The sequence below is a fragment of the Mauremys mutica genome, chromosome 11 (assembly GCF_020497125.1).
Source record: "Mauremys mutica isolate MM-2020 ecotype Southern chromosome 11, ASM2049712v1, whole genome shotgun sequence".
NCBI classification, from domain to species: domain Eukaryota; kingdom Metazoa; phylum Chordata; order Testudines; family Geoemydidae; genus Mauremys; species Mauremys mutica.
Genome location: NC_059082.1, coordinates 9714905 through 9725702, shown reverse-complemented (window position 1 = coordinate 9725702; position 10798 = coordinate 9714905).

The following is a 10798-nucleotide window of genomic DNA, read 5'->3' as shown; positions in this document are numbered from 1 at the left end:
CACACACACACACATACACACACACTAACACACATGTCGCCTCTGCTTGGCCCAGAGAGAATGGAAAATGACTGTCAATGGGATTTTGGCTCCTAAGGTCCTAAATTCCTTTTGAAAATGAAATTTAGGCTCCTAAATCAGTGAGGCACTGCAACGCTAAGTTCAGCGATGACAAAATGCCTTTAAAAAATCTGGGTCTTAGACTCTGTGAGCCTCACTCCACCTGCAAAAATTACATCAATGCTACTCCCCTTCCTCCTGAAGATGTTTTCAGAAGAAATACATTAAATGTTGTCAGGTGCTCTGATACTATAGTAATAGGGGCCATCCAAGCACCCTAAATAGATGGATAGAAAGGAAAGGAACTTGGCATAGTAGGAGAAAGGTGAAGGAAAAATGGCCCAATCCTTGAACCTGACTCAGATCTTTTTTTTCAGAGGAAAAGTCTGTCTCAGAGTGGGCCAAAGCCAGCCGGAGACTGAAGGGAAGTGGGCTTGATGTTCAAGGCAGGTTGTGCAGGCTTGGTAGGATATTTGGATATTGTTTCTCCTTTTCTGCTTTCTCTGCTTTTTTTCTTCTTTGTCCATCTCCTTCATCCTCTACACTCCTTCAGTCTTACTGAGCATGCAAGATTTGCTGCATACTTGCAACCTGCTAGCCTACCTCCACTCTCTCAGCTCGGCCATTGGTGCACCCTGCTCTGCCTAAAACATATGGCCCCAGTCTGGCCCATTTCAGAGGAAGTAGGAGAGAGAAACAATCTTGCGGGGAACAGCCTAGAGGACTGTGCCAAGCCCCAAGTGGCCCCCCATGTACATGTGCACCCTGAGTCAGATATCACTAAGAGGCAAGAGTTTTGATCAGGGTCAGGGCAAGGGAGCTGAACAGGACAGGATGAAAGGAGGGTTGGGAGGAGAAGGAGGGAGTTTGGACATGTGATGAGGGAAAGAAATGAGCTTTCCCAAAGTCCTACTGCATTTAAGCTTGCACATCACTGGTACATATAGTAAGGGCAAATGACTGCCTAGAGTAGAGCAGAAGTGGCTCAGAGGTTGGATAACTATACAACCCTACTCAGATGAACTTGAGTCCATTTGGGCATCTGTTGCTGGCTGACATCAGGTGGATAAAATAGGGAATGTCCCTAGGTTTCTAAGGGAGCCCTTCAATAAGTGAGAATATTTGGGAAAATGTGTATTATATTCCTCTGCTTATTTCAATCAGTATGAGTTACCAATGCAAATATCGAAAGCTGGCTTACTAATAGTATGTTTTCCAAAGGTATTGTGTACATTTCCAATTTTGGTTTGGAACAGCTCTAAGGTAAAAAAAAAAGTGCTCAGGATACACCTTTATGAACCAAGGTCCTTCTTCAATCATTGATTTGTGTTTGTTTTTGTGAGGCTCATACTGTGCCTGATAAAAGTAGGAATAAGCAAACTTTTCCTGTAAAATCCAACTAACTTCTGAAAAAAAAGAGAAAAATGTTATATTTAGTATAGTGCTTTTCATCTACAAAGTGTTGTGCTAATTAATCAGAAATTTAAACAGCTGGCAAAAGCCAATGGCTCTATGCTGATTTTAAACAATAATAATTCAACTGGTCTAAGTACCTTTGCTTTGCATTTTTGATTGTTTTCTCTGCCTTTAAATGGGAATTGCAAGGGTTTTGATAAAAGGATTGAATCCATCATTCTAGTTAGTTATTTATATCACCCTCATCACCATGGTATCAGAGTGCCTCAGAGATTGTGTCATTTCTCTGTGGCTTCTGTATGAGTCTGTGTATCCTCTGCTAAATTGTTGTTATGAAAATTCTTAAAGTCGCAGCCCATGGTAGGACCAGTATCCCTGTACTTACTGGAGAAGCAGTCCATTAGGGGGATTACTTTTCCTCTTCCTTCAGTGATGGAAGAATACTATCATAAAAGCTCTTCTGAATAGAATTAACTGCTTCTAGCCACAGTGATATCACTCGACCCTTAGCTTGGGGCAAACCTCATCCCCCTTGACAAGGTTAATTCCCACCATGTAACTGGCACCAGTGGATATTGTCACACTTCCTTCTACCCCTGAGGCAGTGTGTGGAACACCTTTGCAGCCTTCCTGCAATTGTTACTACAGCTCACAGGCTGTAGTAGAGGCTACAGCTACTGCTTCCCATTACATGACTAGTTGTGCCCTCCAGAATGGGTTTGTGCATCACTGGATGCTTGCATTTCACAGACCTGTTGGACATGCCTTTGGCATTCCTCTGCCATGCCATGCCAGACCTACCCAAGACCTGATGTGTGATTATTTTGCCCTCTAGTGTCTGGAGGCCTATGTAGAATAGAAATTTTACTTATACTACAGCTACTGGAGAATCTCGTTTTTCTTACACGGTAGAGAGCTTTGCTTTTGAAACAGAAGGTCCTGAGCACATCTCCATGATGACTCGGCAATCTAAGCAGTCATAGTGTGAGGATTAGGGGACATGTGTAGTCTTCCTGGGCATCTTTTCATTACAACCTCATGGGGTTTGCAAAAATTGTATTGAACTTCAGACTACAGAGAAGAGAAGGGGAGAACTCATTTCAGGCCCAAGATGATTGCGAGTGTTATAAGATTTGAGTTTCTTTAATGGCTTATTTAAATCCTGCTCCTTGGTGCTGATTGGCATGTAGAGCTTTAAAAGCAGCAAAGAGTCCTGTGGCACCTTATAGACTAACAGACGTATTGGAGCATGAGCTTTCGTGGGTGAATGCCCACTTCGTCGGATGCATGGGAGCTTTGGAACTGTAGATTACTTAATGCAACCTCCATGGACAGGGGCAGCTCTAGCTTTTTTGCTGCCCCAAGCATGGCAGTCAGGCGGCCTTTGGCGGCGCGCCTGTGGGAGTTCCGCTGGTCCTGTGGCTTCAGCGTACCTGCCGCCGAATCCACGGGACTGGGGACCTCCCGCAGGCAAGCCGCCGAAGGCTGCCTGACTGCCGCCCTCGCAGGGACCAGCAGGGTGCCCCCCGCGGCTTGCCGCCCCAGGCACTCGCTTGGAGCTCTGGTCCCTGGAGCCGCCGCTGTCCATGGAGCCAAACATTATAGGAGCTTTAGGTTACATAGAAGAGGCACTAAATAAATGAACGGCACAAAATATTTCTAATCACTAATGTAACAGTAGAAGGCCAGAGCGTGACCGTCTGTTGTGCTGATGCTCTGGGGAGGGTGGTTTGGTCCCAGTCCTTGCACTCCATGGTCCTGGCCTGTTCGCCACACATATCTGTTGCATGGGCTCCATGCACTCAGAGGAACAAGTTGCACTATCCTGCAATCCATGTGTGACCCAGCACTGTCCAGCGCCTTACTCAGAGCAGTGCTCATCAGACCCGGTGTATGCTGATAGGAACCATTTTAGGCTTAGGGCAATTAATTTTCAAAGAGATGTGTATGGGTTTCAGCCACATGGCTCCTATTGACTGTAAAATCATGCTCTTAAAACCCCATGCAATTTATCCCTTGGGGTTATGTTCATGTACATAACATTCACAACGAGCATAATGTTCATGTACATGCACATACGAGGTGTGTCTATAACTCCATGCGTTAGTGTTGAGGGGGAAATACACCCTCTGGTCAAGAATAAATCAGCCCCACCCACCCTTGTGCCTTGTGTGTTTGTGGCTGTGCAACACTGAAAAATCATTTTTATGGCAAGTTAGCAAGATTATACTATAAATATTACATTACAAGGTTCAGACGCTGTACTATTTTAAACATATCCACACTTTGCTGCAGATCAGTGTGTCACTTAAGTATTTTCTTTGAAGAATACATTTTTGAAACACATCATAAAAATTCCAGCACTGAGATTTCTCAGCTTGCTCCATCCCAGGGTGTGTCAAAATGTCTTTATTAAAATAAGACATTAAAAAGTTATAGGTTTGACTTTGGGGGAGTTGCGGGGGATTCAGAAAACAGGCAGTGTAGCTTTAATTGAAGGAGACAATGTTGTCAGTATAGGTGTTCCTACAGTTATAAAACCCAGCAGTATAGTATTCATCAAGTCTGATTCCACCTGACACTTGACTGAAAGCATTTTGCACTAATTTGCTTTGTGCTTGTCTAGTAAATCTAGAAAGAATGAGTGAAGGGGTGATAGGTGGCCATTAAACAGAATAAACAGCCCCTGGCAAGTGAATGAGTTTTACAGACTTGTTGCTTTTGGGGGGAGGGGAGAAGATTATAGGTTTCTGAATCAGCATGTGGCTGGCTCTATCACTCTGTAATCACAACTGTTTTCTTTGGCCCAGAGACCCAAGTGTACCTCCAGAGAGGCTACTACGGTGAAGAAGGAGGCTCTGCCCCTGAACCTCCACAGGAGACCCCTCTAGACATATGATTCATATTCCAACTGTGATAGAAGCCTAAATGGCAATTATTTTATCATATAAACACCAGTGAGATAGATTTCAGTCTGGAGCTGATTGCTTTCCTCGGATAATCCTTTTCAAATTTTCCTTACATAAAATGTAACAGCTTTAGGGTGTTTTCAGGTCCCCACTTATGGTTCAATTTATGGTAAAAACCTTGGGCCTGTTGTCATCTTTGTCTAACTTTGCTGATAGCAGGCAGGAAATAGCTGTGTAAAGGCAGGAGGGGGTAAATAGCTCACTCTGTGGCCTGTAATTGGTTCATATTTTTGGACTGTGAAGAATAGAAAAGGAGGCAGAGAAGGGCTGGAAGACAGCCTAATAAGGAACACATGGGCATCTGAAAACTAAACACAGCTGGACCAAGAACTACATTTGACCACCCATTCCATCCTTTCAGATTTCTTAGCATTGTTGTTGTTATTAGTGAAGAATATATAGCACCGGATTTCTAGGGGAGGATGTGAACTGTGCTGCGATAAAAGGCTAAATATCATGACTAATGAGAAACCAAAACAAGAACTTCCTTTTTATTTATTTATTTACTTGCTTTGGGTTCTCTTATCTCAGCAAGTTCACTGCTGCAGCTTTGCTGCAGTATGAAATCAGCCAAAACTTTTCAGGGCTTCGCTCCCAGGGCCGGCTCCAGCATTTTTGCCGCCCCAAGCGGTGATGGGGGGCAGGAAAAAAGCTGCGATTGGCGGCACTTTGGCGGCAGCTCCACCGCCGCTGCTCCACCGCCTCTGAGAAGGACCGAGGGACCCGCCGCCGAATTGCTGCCAACAGGGGTGGCTCTAGCCATTTCGCTGCCCCAAGCACGGCGGCACGCCGCGGGGGGCGCTCTGCCAGTCGCCGGTCCTGCGGCTCTGGTGGACCTTCCGCAGATGTGCCTGCGGAGGGTCCGCTGGTCCCCCGGCTCCGGTGGACCTCCCGCAGGCGTGCCTGTGGATGCTCCACCGGAGCCGCGGGACCAGCGGACCCTCCGCAGGCACGCCTGCGGGAGGTCCACTGGAGCTGCCTGCCGCCCTCCTGGCGACTGACAGAGCGCCCCCCGCGGCGTGCCGCCCCAAGCACGCGCTTGGCGTGCTGGGGCCTGGAACCGCCCCTGGCTGCCAAAGACCCCGACATGCCGCCCCTTTCTGTTGGCCGCCCCAAGCACCCACTTGCTGCACTGGTGCTTGGAGCCAGCCCTGTTCGTTCCCTAGAAAATGAAATTCAGCTGAAAGGATTTCTTTCTCTCTCCCCTCCGCCCCCTAAAGAACAGATGCAGGTAAAAGCTCATCGACTGAGCGAGGCTGTAGTGAGAGTAAAAAACATACCCTGTCTTTGTAGGGTCAAAAAGGGGTAGCCTGTATTTCTCCCCTCACCCCCAGTACAGCCCACAAGTTGCTGCATGGAAGGCTGATCAGAACCATAGCTATGTCTCCACCGCACCTAGACTGAAGTTGCCTCTCTTGGAGACATCAAGAGCTGCTTCTGTGCTTTGAGCCTCCTTGGGATCAGGGCAAGCAGCTAGCTGTGGTTTGGCTGCCTCTAGCACACACATGTTGTGAAGAGGGAAGGACACCCTGCAACCCCTTCCACTTTGTGTCTCTGCAACACCACCATCATCACTTGGGCCTATTTACAATAAACCAGAGCCGCCTGTGGGGGGGGGGGGGCAAGTGGGGCAATTTGCCCCAGGATCTGGGCCCCACAGGGGCCCCGAGAGCCCTGGCCCAGCGGCGGTCTAGGTCTTCCGTGGCATTTTGGCAGCAGGGGGCCCTTCAGTGCTGCCGAAGATGCTGAGCGACTGCTGCCGAAATGCCCTGCGAGCCCTGGCCCGGCGGTGGTCCGGGTCTTCGGCTGCAGGGGGCCCTTCTGTCATTCCGGGTCTTCGGTGGTATTTCAGCGGCGGGGGAGCCCTTCAGTTGCTCCGCATCTTCGGCAGAACTGAAGGGCCCTCCGCCGCCGAAATGCCGCCGAAGACCCAGACCGCCGCCGGGTGAGTACAAGTGCCGCAGCTCCCCCGCTTTGCCCCGGGCCCCCTGAATCCTCTGGGCAGCTCTACAATAAGCAATCTTTCGTATGTAATAATAAAAATAATTACTTAATTGGAGATATACCAATCTCCTGGAACGGACCTTGAAAGGTCATCGAGTCCAGCCCCCTGCCTTCACTAGCAGGACCAAGTACTGATTTTTGCCCCAGATCCCTAAGTGGCCCCCTCAAGGATTAAACTCACAACCCTGGGTTTAAGCAGGCCCATGCTCAAACCACTGAGCTATCCCTCAGCATCCCAGGGCACTGGTTCTATTCCTTCCCCCTAACACACCCCCCACTCGTTTGGTCTGTGAAAGTATTTTGTTTTGTTTTTAATTAAAAAGTGCTGCTGTTTCAAGTATTTTAGTCACACTTCTAGTTACATGTAAACAAAACAAACAAAAAAACCCTAAAAGCTCTCACCGCAGCTTCGCCATTAGTGTTGATTGTATTGAGCATGAGGCACTCCACTTCAGAAAGTCATCCTCCGGCACTTTTTAAGCCAAATGTTGTGCACGACGGACAGAAAAAAACACGGGCGACTTTCATCCTTCAAACACTGAAGCAGAGTTGCAGAGCCTGACATGAAAGGGCCTCCCTTGCTCTCTCGTCCACATAGGCCTGGAAATGGAGCCTGAAATGGCTAACAATGTTGGTAATAATAGGGGCCTGCCTGGCATCAAGAGGTGAGCTGAGGGACTTCAAAAGCTGGCGTGACCCTAGCTGCAAGAGCATTTGGTCAGGGATTCTGGCTCCAATTTTTATTCTCTTCCCTTTGAAGGGCTTACAATTGGGCGACGGGGATGGAAATCAAGCATTTTTTACATGAACTCTGCAACGGGAAATTATGAGTGATGAAAAGGAATTATGATTATCCTGCTGGGGTTTTGGTTTTTTATTTTATTTTATTTTTAAAAGGCTGCAAAGCCAGGGAACAGCAACACTGCAATCATTGATCCTGAAAAGGGTCTTCAGAGATTAGTGCTCTCAGTGACAAAGTGTACCTCAAGGGTGGGCGGCAAAGTGGAGGAAAGAGACCCTTAGGCACTAAAAGAATACAGGCTCTTAAAGGAACACTGCACGCCTGTAGAAAGCTGCATATGGAAAAAAAAGATGTTGGCCATAGCTTAACCCTAGACTTTGAAATAACAACAGGGGCTGGACTGTGGAAGCCTGTTTACTTCACCACATTCTGATTTCTTTTTGCAGTGTCAGATTCTGACCTCATTTTCACTAGTATGAATCCAGAATTATTTCATTGACTCTACTGGTGTTACTGTTGATTTACACTGGTGGAAATAACTTTTATGAGTTCCTCAGTATTTAAACTAGTGTCACTAAAATTATATTCTGTGCCACAGTTCCATTCTCCTGGTTATTTTTAATAAGGTTTCATTATTACAGGTGGTGCTGGTACCACCACCTATTATGAAGGTTGCCTGATACATTCCATTACAAGATCCTGTTTTCAGCTGCTTATAACTTTGCCAAACTTTAATCACTTGGGCTGAAATTCTCCATACTGAGTGTCTTCCTTACGCTGATTTTTTTTGGGGTGAGGGGAGGGGGATCCCCTGCCTGATTCAATGCACTGGATGGAACAACACAACCAGTCATGGTTGTGTAGTGAAGGAGACTGTCATCTGTAGGAGCTCTGCTTCATTTGTTGCAGAAGCTGGAAGGTGTGTACTTATAGTGGTTCAAGGAGACAGTGTCACTAAGCCCACCCATAGCTAAAGGCCCTCCCCCTCAACTGAGAGGGAGGGACCGGTGAATACTGGGGATAACAAATGAATGAACAGGGATGCGAGTGAAGGTCATAGGGTGAAAATCAGGGAACTGGAAAAGCACACTGAGCAGAGAACCTCAAAGGTGTCAAGGGAGTCAGTGGATGCTGCCCAGAAGAACTCTGCTCTGGGTTCTTGTGAAGTCAGTTGAATGTGACTTCACAAGGGAACAGAAAGAGGCCCCACAGTTACAGAATGCCCCCCCCCATCCAACTTCCTCCTCCTGGTATGATGGATGGCCATCTTGGCCAACGGCAGGAGGAGGTTGGCAAGAAGGTCCCATGACTTTATGGGGCCATGGATAAGGTGTGCCAGGATCAGGAGGTGTGGGGGAGAAGTGCAGCCAGTACCTCGGGAGGAGGTTCTGGAGGAGCTGGAAGAGGGACTGCAATCTGACACTCTATGTAGATGTGCACCAGAAGGGGCAGGTGTGCGGGGAGTTCGTGAACCACGCTAGGTATGGCACTCATGCTCTTGGCTCCATGGAAGGACCCTTGGAAGGTGTGTAGTGAATGACTCAGAGGATTGCAGGAAGAATAGGGTGGTTTCATGGTTAAGACAGTTGAATGCTGCTCTGGAGAACTGGAGTCTATCCCTGCCTCTGCCACAGAGCTCCGATGTAATAGTGTATAAATCACTTAAACCAAACTTTTTCAAGTGATCACTAATTGCGTGTTCCTGTTTTCTAGGTGTCTGACCTGAGACCCTTAGGTTTGACTTGCAGAAATGCTGAGTTCTTGCAGCTGCAGCCAACATCAATGAGACCTATAAAGGGTTATATTTAAAAAAAAAATCAGAAAAATCAGGTCCAAGTCCTCTAGATTTGGGCATCCAAAATTAGTGGATACTTTTGACCTTACTCCCTCTGTGCCATAATTCCTCATCTGCAAAATGAGGATAATACCCATTCCTGTCAGAGAGAGACTGTGAAAATCAAATTAATGTTTGTGAAGCACTCAGGTGAGCACCATAGAAAAACCCATGTGGAAATGAATAATTCTGGCTGTAGAGTAGGATGTGAATATTGTGCAGTAAATAAGGCAGGGGGCCACACATTGAACAATGAGAAGAAAACAAAATATTGAATAGCTGCTCATTAAGTGAGCACCATCCATTCTTTGCTCTGAATGAATCAGATGGTCCTGTAGAAAAAAATAGTATGTGATCATCTAATTAAAGGTTATAAAATAATGCTTACACACAAGGGGGCCAAATTAAGGTTGTACAAGCAACCTTAATTCTGGCATTTTCTAACTTTTGAATGCTTGACTTTGCGACCTTAATAATGTTCTTTTAATGTGTTTCTGTGTGTGTAATTTTATATTATTTCTCTGTAGTGTTTCCAGCATAAAAGGCACTACTTGATGTAATCACTTGCAGAAAGTGATTTCTCAGCATGTAAAAATTTCCTTTCCTGTATTTTTATTTTTTAGCCCTGGGATTAGACACAGAAAGGTATACACCTGATCCAAAGCCCACTGAAATCAATGGGCATCTACCACTGATTTTATTGGATCAGTCCCTAAGAGATTTGGTGCTAAAGAGCAAGGGTGATCTGGCCCAGAAGCTTTCAGAAAACTGTAGCTCTCATGTGCTGTTGCTAAACAACTGATGACCAAACTCATTCCTGGTGTAACTGCACTGACTCCTTGCCAAGCACTCAAAGGAGATGAATCTAGCATTGTTAATTACTGTTTGTGCCCGTAGTACCATTGCCTGCAGCATAGCTTGATGGATACCTATGGCCCTGGCCATGAAAAGAAAAATGTCAACAACTTCCATCTGGCAGAAAATTTTAGGACAGTTATTTAGTCTATAAAATAGGGAATTCACTTTTCCAAGTATTTCAATTTGTTAACAATGTTATATAATTTATTTTCTCTACTTCCCCATAGCTGCCTCTCCCTTATGAATCCAAGCAGGAGGAAGTGGGTGGAGGGCAGCAGCCTGGAGTTCGTGAAACCCAAACTCCTGCCAATATGTGTCTAAATTGCATAAGAAATAAAAGTGTGAAGTTCACTTCAGTCAGAAGGCCCTCGCAAGGTCCTATGTACCATCTAAATCCTATTTCAGTCCATAATGCACTAAGCCTTGGTTTTGAGGAGCTCCACAGGGGCATGGAGTAAGCCTTCCTGGTCCTCATGTGCTACTTTGTATGGTAGGAAAAAGAAGACTACAAAAGATGTGTGTATACTCTAGACACTCCAGAATAAAGAATCAGGACAGGATATGAGGGAGCAGAACAGAATATAAAGGTTATTACTCAATGTGCGGGGGGAGACAATAACAGAAAATGTGGAAATGGCAGAAGTGCTAAATATCTTTTTTGTTTCACTTTTCACCAAAAAGGTGAGTAGTAATTGGACGTCTAACACAGTGAACACCAATGAAAAAATGAGGTAGGACCTGAGGCTAAAATAGGGAAAGAACAAGCTAAAAATACTTAGACAAGTTAGATGTCTTCAAGTCACCTGGGCCTACTGAAATGCATCCTAGAATAGCCAAGAGCCATTAGTGATAATCTTCGAAAACTCATAGAAGATGGGAGAGATTCCAGATGACTGGAAAAGGGCAAATATAGTG